The sequence below is a fragment of the Amphibalanus amphitrite genome, unplaced genomic scaffold (genome assembly GCF_019059575.1).
Source record: "Amphibalanus amphitrite isolate SeventyFive unplaced genomic scaffold, NRLGWU_Aamphi_draft 002010F_arrow, whole genome shotgun sequence".
Classification (NCBI taxonomy): Eukaryota; Metazoa; Arthropoda; class Thecostraca; order Balanomorpha; family Balanidae; genus Amphibalanus; species Amphibalanus amphitrite.
Genome location: NW_024883503.1, coordinates 61,442 through 74,367, shown reverse-complemented (window position 1 = coordinate 74,367; position 12,926 = coordinate 61,442). Strand labels below are relative to the sequence as shown.

Genomic DNA, 12,926 nt, shown 5'->3' with positions numbered 1-12,926 from the left:
GTTACATGTTTGATGGGATGATTGCCCTGACACGATATCGATATCGTGCCAGGGCAAATCCCATCAAAACATGTAACTTACATATCTGTCCTGTTTCCAGTGCAGTGTAATTTGAGATGATTTGCATTAAATGGCATCAATTGTCGCAGCAGTTTCACGGTATTGATTTAAATGCATTTGTAAGTGCAGTGCAGCTATCGCTGTCATCCCGATTCAATGGTGGTTTCGTTCATAACTGCGCTGTGTAATTCGATCTGATTTTCCTGATACCATTATCAATCAAAATAGAGCCAATAGTGGTGACATGTCATTGTCTTCGTAAAAGTGTTAAATAAAAACAGCAAAAAAAATGTCCTCTTTCTTGGTTTCGAAATACAGCGAAGGTAGATTGCGAAGTAACACTAAAATTTTAATTCACTTCTCGATCCTTGCCATCAGCTATGACTAATGGCACTATAATGTCAATAAAATTGCATTCATACTTGTTAATGTTTCGTTGTTATCTCTGTTATGACCAATGCCCCTCGTTTTTTTTTTTATTTTCTGCTAAGGCGTGGTGCAATAAGGGGTGCAGTGAACAGACCTTTCCTCTATCTTAGTGCACCCGCTGGCTGCTGTACCACTTGGCGAGTATTTAGTGTGAGAGGGCATTCCCAGGATCGTAAAACAGTTTTGAAAGCAGGGTTTGTATGCAATTCAGTCAAGCTATTGGAATTATAGAGTAAAATAACAATGAATAAGGTCAGTGAAGCAGTTAAGCGTTCGTCTGCTACGGTCAGTGGTGAGTAAAAACATTAGCTGTTTTCGGGATTTTTGACCATTACGAAAAAACGACCGATCCTATAAATGAGTAAAAGCAGCATCGTTGTGAAGCATGATAATGATTAACAATATCCGTTTTCCTTGTGAAAAACAGCAACTCATCAATTTAACCCTATTCCTGGCGGGCTCCGCCGGGACAAGAAACTGGCGGGGGGCCGATTCGGCCCCCCCCCCTTCAGATCTCAAAAACTACACATCGCAGCGACAAACGGTAAACGGCATCGGATACGCACGGTGAAGATCTACAATTTTTACTAAGGTCATTTTCAGGTCAGGTCAAAGATGACGTCACAGGGGTCGAAAAAGTCAAAATGGCGGCGCTAGATATGGAGAGTTTTTCTCGAATAACTTTCGAATGGGGAATATTTGTTTCTGGTCCCTAAAAAGCTGTTTCTGGCACCTAATTGCTGATCAGCCCCAAAATGCTTATTCGACCCTAATATCTGAATCTGGCACCTAATTGCTTCCACACAGCCTAAAGTTGCCAGATCGTCTAGTTGAACTCCGTATTTGCTGTTTGCTGATTCAGCACCAAAACCAAAACATCCAGCACCTATTTTATACCACGTTTGCCTACCTAATTCGCGGAATCTTCCTGATTTTATGTATCCTAACAACATGAACGTTGCATTCGGTGATGTCAAGTGCCATTTTCGCCAGTGGAGATAATGATTAATGCCATTTCTAGCCAAAAGAGAATCACTAGCCAGCTATGGTGCAGCATAGCAAGACGCTCCTATACCAGCCCGCTATGTAGAGACTACACTGAAAACTAAAATGATTCCGGGGGTGTGATATTAGGAGAATGGTCTAAAACGAAACCCCAATTATTCCCGTAATATACTTCAAGTAGCACCTTTTTGGCCTTAGATACCCCCAATATCCCAACATTATTACCCTAATATGCCTGTTGGATGGCGAAGTGGAATCAAAATGATTATCTGGTTATGCCTCCATTATTCTTACGAAATGCCTAGTGTATTCCCCTTGAATCTCCTCTATGCCCCTTTGATGCCCCCTAGCATAGTTCGGATGCTCCGTCTAAACCCAATCTATGCTCCTTTGATGCTATCTATATACCCCATTGATGCTCCTTTGATGCTTGCTATCAGTGACGTACCCAAGGGGGGGGGGCCACGGGGGCCAAGGCCCCCCCCTGAGCGCCTTCGGCGCTCAGGGGGCCCCTCAGGCCCCAGGATGTTTTTTAAACACTGGATAAAACGTCTTTTACTCGGAAGAAAAATTGATATTAAAGTTTCATTTATGTGCCCTGGGTACCCGAGGGGCCCCTGCAGTCATCCAAGGGCCCCCAGTTTCCTGGGCTCCTGGTCGCCTAGGGGGCCTCTGGTAGCCGGGGGCCTGGTCTCATGGGGGCCCCTGATAGCCTGTGGCCCCTAGTCGCCTGGTCGCATGAGGCCCCTGGCATGAGCCCTGGTCGCATGGGGGGCCTCTGATCGCATGAGGCCCCTGATCGACTGGGGGCCCTAGTTGCCTAGGGGGCCCTAGTCGCATGGGGGGCCTCTGGTCGCATGATATTGAGGCCCCTGATCGCCTGGGGGTACCTAGTCGCCCAGGGGGCCCCTGGTAGCCGGGGGGCCTGGTCGCATGGGGCCCCTGGTTGCCTGGGGCCCCCGGTCGCCCCTAGTCGCCTGGGGGACCCTGGTCGCCTTGGGCCCCTGGTAGCCTGGGATCCCCTGGTCGCCTGGGGGCCCCTGATCGCCTGAGGGCCGCTGGTCACCTAGAGGGCCCCTGGTCGCCTGGGGGCCCCTGGTAGCCGGGGGTCTGGTCGCATGGGGCCCCCTGGTCGCATGGGGGCCCCCTGGTCGCCTGGGGGCCCCTGATCGCTTTGGGGACCTGATCGCATTGGCCCTTGGTCGCCTGGAGGGCCCTGGTCGCCTGGGGCAGTGGGGCCCCTAGTCATCTGGAGGACCTGGTCGCCTGGGAACCCCTGGTCGACTGGGGGCCCCGGGTCGTCTGAAAGTACGCTTATCACCTGATTGATCCCAAATCATCTGAGTGGCTACTGGCTACTGGATATAAGTAGTGACTGGAGTAGGCACTCATCTGAAGGAGCCAATATCTTTCACGGTGCCAGAGATATCACAGAAAAACAAAAAGGCTAAACTGAACACCCCCAACCTTGGCCCCAAAGGCGTCATTGGCTAACACAGGGATGTGGGTCGATTTGCAATCGCATTTCCTCCTAAGTCCTATTCCTCCAATTAATACAGAGTGTCCCAGAATTACCCAAGCATTTATTTTCTGGCTAAAAGAACAATTGCGCTCGATTCCTAGTGAAACATATAATAGCCGCGTTTACATAGGGCTAGTTGCCAGATAGTGGAATTCCGATAACGAGACATTTATTCCCCACTATTATATTATATACCTACATATCCGGAATTGGAGGATGTTCAGTAATTGAGGCGCTCGCTCATAAAATGCCGTGCGTTTCATGCACACTCCTCAAGCAAAAATATTTTTACTTTCCAATTTTCCACATTTTCTCAAGGCTTAGACCGATACAGAGACCGTTTTAATTGACTTTGATGAAGGTGAACACGAGAAATCACAACCAAATGCTACATTAGGTTGTAAAGAACTGAATTGCGTTTTCCCACACACGTGGCGTTTTCTCACCTACGTCTGCAGGAGAGACCGGACCCACTATGCCCCCCCCCCCCACCATCGAAAGATTCCTCATGACTCCCGGGGGCCCCCGGGGAACCTAGGGGGCCCTATACACTGTGGGGGGCCCCTTCGAAAGCAGGTGGCCCCCTCCTGGGCGAAATCCTGGGTACGTGCCTGCTTGCTATAAACCCCATTGATGCTCCTATGATGCTCTCTATATACCCCATTGATGCTCCTTTGATGCTCTCTACATACCCCATTGATGCTCTCTATATACCTCATTGATGCTGATTTGATGCTCTCTATGCACCACATTGATGCTCCTTTGATGCTCTTTTTATACCCCATTGATGCTTCGTTCCGCAGCGGCGGATCAAGGGATGGGCTCGCGGGGTCATGCTATTCCTCGTGAGATCCCCATGAGATACCTAGCGCACTGATTTCTTTACCCACACAAAGGTAAGAGACGCCATTTATGTAACCACCTTCGCCCTTCCTCTGAATTTCCTGGATCCGCCCATGCCATCGACGCTCAGCCACACCAACAGCAACCACGATACGCTTGTGTGTATAAGAAAAACGTACTGTATTGATTGGAAAGACAACTGCCTCTGCATTCATTTCAAAATCACAGCTTCCTAGTTGCCAAGAGACATTCAATTTGTACATACTATCCATATTAAACATACGTCACGCACACGCCTCATACCATAACAAAAAAATAACAAATGTCATATCACATGTTGAGATCCAGGCCGTAAAAAAACACATGACACACGAGAAGCGCCGCTGGCTCTTCTACGATGACCGTTGTTTTGCGACTCTTACGAAGGAGTCGCAAAACAACCGGTGCCCCTTCAAATGGCGTGGTTTTTCCCACCTTTGCTACACAACGAAAGTTGAGCGTGTGGCTCCTACGAGTTCCCCCTCCCTGACCTCAAGAAAGTCCGACAACGTAGCCCAGGGGCTGCCACAGGATGTCAACAGGCCCGCCCATGCCGCTTGTGACCCCTTTCCCTGTGGGGCGGGCCATCACGTCCGTCTCCATCATCTCCGTCCATCACCCCGTCTCCACTCCGCCCCTGGGCTTACCTCACTGCGCGGGCACACTATGCTGTCAGCACCGACAGATTTTTCAGCGCGTCCGCCGTCGCTGTTGACTCTGCCGGCAGCACCATGATGTCGTGGACGATGAACCACATCGTGGAGCGCGATGCACGGGACACTTTCTGGTTGAAGACGTAGTAGGCGACCCCGAAGAGAAGGAGTGCCTCTTCAAGGCACTGGGCGCTGGCCACCACTGTTTCTTCGACCACGATGTCTAACTCGTCTCCCGCTCGTGTATCAGGGGACGTGTCATCGTCGCCGCTGGCGCCTCCATGACGACCGTTCCCTACTCACCCAGAAGGCGCAGCAGTACCAGCGCCGTGTCCTCTGTGGATCAGGCAAGGAGGACGACGGACATACCTATCACTTACTCATTTGAGAATATTTTTTATTCACACTGACGGGTCCAGGGATGCTCACACATACTCAAGAGTATGAGGCAATCCCCCCCCCCCAATGCATTTTGTATAAGATTGGTTGAACAGGTTCGCTTATACTCGATATGTAAGAAGTTAACGTGTATCAGAACAACGATGTTCAACAGTTGGGTACCTACCTATTTAATCCTCGCCCGCACATGCCATTTTCCCATCCTAGAACGCACATGGGGGGGGGGGGTGGTTGCCACCCCCCCCCCCCCGCGCCATTTCGTTCCTGTTGGAGATAGAGCTTAGCGGTAAAGACCAAAAAGATTCTTTGGGAAGAGACGAATCCAATGATACCCATTTTTACCTTCTCAGGTCAGTCATTGACCTTCCAGGTCAGGTCAAACTAAAAAATGTTGCTATTTTGGGTCAACTTTGGATATCAAGTGCGCTGCTTACCACGTTAGGCGGCACGGGCGGACATCGATAGCAGCGCCTCTATCGGTCACTAGGGAAAGCTGGGCTGTAGGCGACGAAATACCGGCTGAGTTGTCACACGTTGAATAGGTTTATAGACATCCGTCTTGTGAAAAAGTTGAACTTTTGCCTTCAATATTTCTACAGGCAATTTTAGAAGTGTCTTCACATAGATTACAACACCGTTAAGATTATTGTATTCACTTCAAGCCTTCCCTATTGTTCTTGATGATGCGGGAACTATTTCTAATTAGTGTTTCTATTTAAAAAAAGAACATATTGTGCAAACGATGAAAAAAACATAGATGGAAGATTTTAAATGCAATTTTCTCTAGCAATTAATGGTAAATTATCTACAGATCAAGGAAAAGATGCATGCTAACTGATAATTTAAAGTTCTTGGGGCCAGTTGTTTTCTTCTTTTCTTACGTCGCCCCAATGACCGCGAATACACTTGTGATAACGCCTATCGATATACCGATGACGATGCTGTTTTCTGGTGCCAAGCCAGCTAAAACCTCTTTGTCACACTACCCGACCAGATTTTTGCTGCTGAGGTCATGTCAGGTCAAGTTAGGTCAAGGTCAATAATATGTGTTTGTATGTCTGTGTGTGTCTGTGTGTATACTTATGTGTGCACCGATTGTTTTTGTGTCCATATTACATGAAATCATGATCTGAGAAGCTTTTACCAAAAATGTAGTCAAAAAACTTGACAAAAAGTAATTTCCGCTTACCTAAAACGCAATTATCTTAGATGACCTAGGTTGACCTTGACCTTGACCTTGACATCTGTACATCGTCGAACAACATGTTCCATGATAGTTGGGAGGTAAGACTAGCAAAAAAGGCCGAAATCAAAGTGTCAAAAGCTCACAAGGCCCATAGCCAGCGCAAGATGTTCAGAATTGGCCATTTGGGTCATGACATGACCTGAAAAACAAGGTCATATCTCTGAAACCAAAAATCACAGAAACTTGAAATGTTCAGTGGACATCAAGAAAGGATAGAGGAGCAGCTATACAAAAAAATCAGACTTCTAGCTCTAAAAATGTTGAGTGCAGAGCAGAAAGACTACCTGGGGGGGGGGGGGTGGCAACCACCCCCCCCCATGTGCGGGCGAGGGTTAAACAAATATAATGCTGTATAGTAATGATCTCATTTAGACATCAGAAGCACAAGTACACGCAACCTTAGAAGAACACTACATATGAAAATTCAAGGGCCTAAGTCAATCCAAGCATTTCATCGTCATATGAGTTCCTGCTAAGGATGGTACTCACCCTCAATAAGGCTCAATTCCAGCCTAAAAATGGCACCACTCGCAACCACACAGCACCCAACACCGCTCTTCACTGATCACCGGAAATGGCGGAAAAAATGGCGGACCTTTGACGCGTTCCTGATGCCTCCAACGAAGAATCATTGAGGAATACTATGGTTCTACTCGGGTGATATCAAGAGTATTTTGAAAGAATCAGGCAAAGGAAGCATAGCAGAAGAATATGAAAGCATCTCAAGGGAATATGAGCCTCCCTGTGATTCCGGCAAGATACCCTCTGGGCAATGAAAGGGTATATTGCAAGAATAGATAGAGAATCATAAAGGCATAACTATCAGCGACTGGGGTATCAACAGCATCTTATACGCACGGAATCATGCAGAAGCATTTGGGGTATCAATGGCATAATATGGTTCTCACAGGGTGATATCAAGAGCTTATTAAGAGAATCAATAGTTCATGGAGGTCGAGGGAATATCATGGGAATATGAAGCCAACTGCGATTCCATGAATATACCCCATAGGTATAATGAAGAGATCAAAAGGGAATAATTGGGGTATAGACTTCAATGATCAGGGCATCAGAAGATTCATTTTGGTTTTCAGTGTAGAGATTATTGCACCCTCAGCCATTTTAACGTGACAAGTTTGGATCCGTCACTTCCAGCCAGGCTCTCAGGTCATAAACTGGAGTAAAGCAAAATGTCAACTCTGAACAGACATGCCACACAACCTGTCTTCTTTTCAATATTATTAGCTTTCTGCAATCATCGTCTGACTCCATCTCGATCAAACGCAGCATCCGGTTTCTACAGGGGCGTTTGACTGACCGGCCACACCATAGCCAAAAACAAAATCAAAGCTTCATGCGCACATATGCCATACGTAAGAAACGGATGAAAAAGGCACAACCACGGCACAACTCTGCGCGGCAAACGACGGACAATGTCCCACGCAAGATCCCGCGTTTCTTCAGCGGCCTTGAACGGAATGAAAACATTACATTTCTTTTTTGGAGCTATTTGATGACGTCAAAAAATACAATACCCGTTTTAATGGTCAAAATCGAGACAATTACTCACAAAAATGTTTCCCTAATCCCTTTAAGCATTACAAATAAATGCTTTTAAATATTTAAATGACATTGTTTTTTCAAACAAATTAATATTATTTGCTTACTTAAACGTCATATACAATGCTGAGATCACTTCGAGGCTGTCTTAGAGTGTAGCTGCACTGGCAACCTTTAGGCTAGACTCCAGGGGTCATTATACCAGAACAACATGATTCTACCAGCCAGTAGTTCATTTTTCTACTAGATTGGTGCTACGCTCAGCATTTAGGTGCCAGATTCAGAAAAAAGAATAAGGCGTACCGATGAATAGGTGCCAGAAACAGCTAATTAAGGTCATTTTCCATGATTGGTGCTGGTATCCACCAAATAGGTGCTGAGGACCAATTTTGGGGCGAGTCAGCTTTTAGGTGCCAGAAACAGCTTTTCTGGGACGCAATTAAATGGCGTCCCTTTCGAATTAGTCAAGATAGGAACAAACTAAGGGCATCATCGTGATCCTCTCGTCAATCCACATCGCGTTAGGCGGCACGGGCGGACATCGATAGCAGCGCCTCTATCGGTCACTAGGGAAAGCTGGGCTGTAAGCGACGAAATACCGGCTGAGTTGTCACACGTTGAATAGGTTTATAGACATCAGTCTTGTGAAAAAGTTGAACTTTTGCCTTCAATATTTCTACAGGCAATTTTAGAAGTGTGTTCACATAGATTACAACACCGTTAAGATTATTGTATTCACTTCAAGCCTTCCCTTTTGTTCTTGATGATGCGGGAACTATTTCTAATTAGTGTTTCTAGCTTAAAAAAGAACATATTGTGCAAACGATGAAAACAACACATAGATGGAAGATTTTAAATGCAATTTTCTCTAGCAATTAATGGTAAATTCTCTACAGATCAAGGAAAAGATGCATGCTAACTGATAATTTAAAGTTCTTGGGGCCAGTTGTTTTCTTCTTTTCTTACGTCGCCCCAATGGCCGCGAATACACTTGTGATAACGCCTGTCGGAATGATATATATGTTGACCTCGAAAGGTCAAGGTCAAAGGTTGACCTCAGGTCACGTGACCTCGGGGTCATCAAGTATATCATTCGATGCGTCTTGACGAGCTGAACACAATGAGACCACCCACGCGTCTGTATCTTGTTCCTGTACGGAGTTATTGGCCAAAAACCTTTGGTGACCTTTGATGACGTCACATGACCTCACAGCTGCCCAATAGCAAAACAGACCTCAAGGTAGTGAAGGTTGATCGTATATGAAGTCATGTATGGTATATGGGATCATTCCGACCCGTTTTAGTGGTAAAAACAGGGAGTTGATTTTTCCCCCATTGACTTATAATGGGGAGGTCGCAAAACTGACCTGACCTTAGGTCACCAATATCAAAATTCCGAGATATACAAATTGCACATACTGGTACCCTAACTAAAGCCTGAAGAGAAGAAATTGATCGGTCAAAAACTCTAGCTCTGGCGTGATTGCAAACTTTTCTGAGGTAGGGTCACCAAACCGCCTCTGGTGACCTGACCTGAGGTCAGATCAACTCAAAATTTTCAGACATGTTGCGTAGAAGCCTTTTAGGAAATGTCAGAAAATTTGAGCTTCCTAGCTGAACGCGTTTGGGAGAAATAACCAAAAAACCTCAGGGGGGGGGGCTTCTGAGGCCCCCCCCGTCAGGAATAGGGTTAAAAGTTCGAAGAATCAAATAACGACCGCAATGCAAATCACTTCTCGAGAAAAAAGAACTTGTACTTTATTTTTGTGAGCTATTGACCACATCCACTGTATTTACTTCACCCAAACAGCTTTTTTTACCTTTCACATACCTAATCAAACCACAAATATCATTTCCGCAACACCTCCATCATTCATGACGTCACAACATGTTACGTCATCACGTCAGTGCTGCCATACGACGACACAATGCATGACACCCAGGACGAAATCCTGTTTTTTTTTTTTACACGACTTGGAGAAGAATTAGGACGCATTTGTGCTGTCCGTAAGAGTTGACGCACGTTACCCCAAATGACGTCAAACCATAAGACTTTATTTCATATGGCGTTGCATCACATGATACCACAGCATATGATGTCATAACATGTGACGTCAGAGCATATACCACACCATATGACGTCATAGCATGTGACGTCATATCATATGACGTCACGACACGTGACGTCACGTCACACCACCGGCTCAGAGCTGGCACATCACATCCCCAAGCAGGAGGTTACACTGGGCGTTACTCCACGTACCATCGCCCTCATAAACCCACACACAGCCCTTTCTGCCGTTATCCAGAACCGGCATACCCGGAGCCCAGTTGGAGAAATCGGTGGCAGAGCCGTCCTGCCAGCTCCACTGTCCCTGGCCGCCACCTGAGGAGTGACGTCATTGGTTAGTGCATGACGTCATTGGTTAGTGCGTGATGTCATAGGTTAATTCGTGACATTAGGGGCTCCGCCAGGGGAGAGTTGCGGGGGTCTGTTCCCCGAAAATAATTTCGTCTCTATAATGCATATTTATTTTTAGGAGTGTGTATTTTTGGTAGGACCGATCGCAGCTCTAAAGGTAAAACCATGGCGGCGCCCCCGCGTGTGAGTCATAGGCATATTGGTAACACCAGATGGTAGTAGACATATTTGATGGCGTCATGCGATAGTGGGTGTCATAAGTGAATGGTGAATAGTGATGTGAATGATACAAAATATATGTTTAATAGCTCAGTACCTACTAAAAAGTGAAGGAATTAGGCAGTAGAAGAATAATATGATAACGAGGTATGCCATTCCGATGGAAGACGTCATATGTGCATGGCGAGGTGTTAACCCGCGCGGGGCTGGGGGGGGGGGGGTAAATTTTACCCCCCCTCGCGAATTTTTACGATATCTCAAAAACGGCGGCGCGCAGCGCCGCCAAACTTTCAGTACCTTTTCTTACATCAATTTGACACCTTCCCTGAAAATTTGAGCGAAATCCGTCGGAAAATTTTTGAGAAATTGACGTTTTAGTGACGTCATGTTCGCCATTTTCGGCTCAAAAACGGCAAAAGTTCAAACGCCGCTAACATCTTCATTTTTAAAGGAATCAAGACGTAACAAAAAAGGATATACGTAATTTTACTTTGTTTATCAAATGGCTATCTCGGTTTTTTGAAAATTTTGGATTTTGGCCTAAAGTTTTTCAAAAAACTGATTTTTTTGGGAAAATCATTATAAAATCCAAAATTTGGAGTCTATCGAAAAAACCGGAATATATGTCAGAGAAGTGGTCTATGTGCACCTACATACCAAATTTTAGAAGAATCGGTTCAAAAATGTGGGAGTTATTCAAAATTTTATGACGTCACGACACACAAAATTTTTGAAAAATGACTTTTTTGGAAGTTCTAGACCTCGTACGGAAACAAAAATAGCACCATTCGATTCGCCGTGAAAAACTGCATCAGATAGACACCTTTTTAGGCCTTAACAACCAACTTCAAAATTTGACCTCACTTGACCTGACCTTGACCTGACCTCGACCTGAAATTCATCCAGAGGTGGTCCATATCATTTATTGAGTGTGCCTATTGAATTCTATGAGTAAAATGACCCATAAAACATGTGTCGCACATGCCCTTTTCTATATTTTGTTTTTTGGTGACCTGACCTGACCTGACCTGACCTTGACCTTGACCTCTGAATGATATTGTATGCAACTAATATTGTCTTGGTAGCCTAAGAACACGTTTTGGGCGATCAGTCTCAGTCCATGACTCCATTCTTCGGCAACTACGGTGCAAGGCCGATACTGTAGAAACTTGCAATTTGTACCCTTGACCTGACCTTGACCTTGACCTCAAACTTTAAATTAAGTACATGTATTTAGTAGTTCGTGATGAGAGCTTTCGATTGGCGTTTGAATTTTCCAAATCGGACCATTAGTTCGGGAGATAACAGGGGGGGGGGTAAAATTTACCCCCCCCCCCAGCCCCGCGCGTTCGGCTGGAGACCCCAGCCCCGCGCGGGTTAAGGCATCATTAGCATTTTCACTATATGTCCTGAAATCATAACGCTGCAAACGGTTGTATTGAAAAAGTCATGTGTGTCAATAAAAAAGTCACACTCTGCAAATCTACTTAACTCGGTTCATGATATATGTTTTTTTATGAGCTAATTCATTTTAGGACTACATTATTATTGCTTTCTTTACTTTTTAGTAAGCATAGGTCATTCACCCAAAAAGAAAAGTAATAAAGAAGTAATATTGCCAATTTAGGTATCGTAATTTTGGCATATTTAGTATAATCTAACGGTATGTTTGGTATCCGGCACATTTTGTGCATTCAATACATTCAAAATTCACATTTAGTACATTCAGAACATTCTCACCAGTAGCATTGGTCAGTCCCGTCCAGAAGGGCAGATTGCCAGAGAGGCCCAGCAGGATACTATTGGTTGCCAGGTCGTGTATAGATGGCAGCACGGCTGCTGCGTCCTCCTCTTGACACATAGCTTGTGCTGTGGGTTGATCCGCCGGCCCTGGAAGACTCCTATAACAGAGTGCGTTGACGCCTGTCCAGCCATCGGGACAATCATAGGTTTGTGCCGCAGCACAGAGGGTAAACAGTAGGATAGGTGAAAGGCGAAGTGTCATGGTGATACGGAGTGCTGAGGCGGGGAGCTTTGGAGGAAGCTTAGGCGAGAAAATTGAGGAAAGGAATCGAGGCGGGATAGTTAGGCGGGGAATTGATCCGTAGCTTATGGGAAGTGCTAAATCGGGGTTCTGAGGAAAGTAACAAAGCGAGAAACTTAGGCAGGGACTGACTTGGAGCTAGGACGACGAACTGAAGCGAGGCGTTGACTCGGGTAGCCGTATCGGACTGAGACGGACTGGGGAGACGCCAGCTGTTGTGTGAACCGTGTGATAAACATGGGAACAATCCAGATGACGATGTTAGATAGAGTGTATCTTTTCCGCGTAGTGTCGCCGTCAAGGTGTAGGAATCCAAATAGTGCAGGTCATGGGTTGATGCGAAATTACATGTATGTATATTGTAAATCGATATGTATCGATAAAACGAGCAGATGTTATGATTGTGCAAAAATGTCATTAGTGGGGTGTTGAGTTTATTTTTGTTTTATGGTTGTGTGCAATTTGGTCTTTTGCTGACAGCATTG

The 12,926-nt window shown here is 45.7% G+C and overlaps 1 long non-coding RNA gene across 1 annotated transcript; it reads right to left on the bottom strand.

Moving 5' to 3' along the window:
- Positions 1 to 9,513: 9,513 nt before the first annotated feature.
- LOC122376083 lies at positions 9,514 to 12,632 on the bottom strand. Its single transcript, XR_006255517.1, has 2 exons — positions 12,138 to 12,632; positions 9,514 to 10,142 (listed from the first exon to the last, which is right to left on the bottom strand). It is a non-coding gene; the product is annotated as an uncharacterized LOC122376083 (long non-coding RNA).
- Between the last annotated feature and the right edge of the window lie 294 nt (positions 12,633 to 12,926).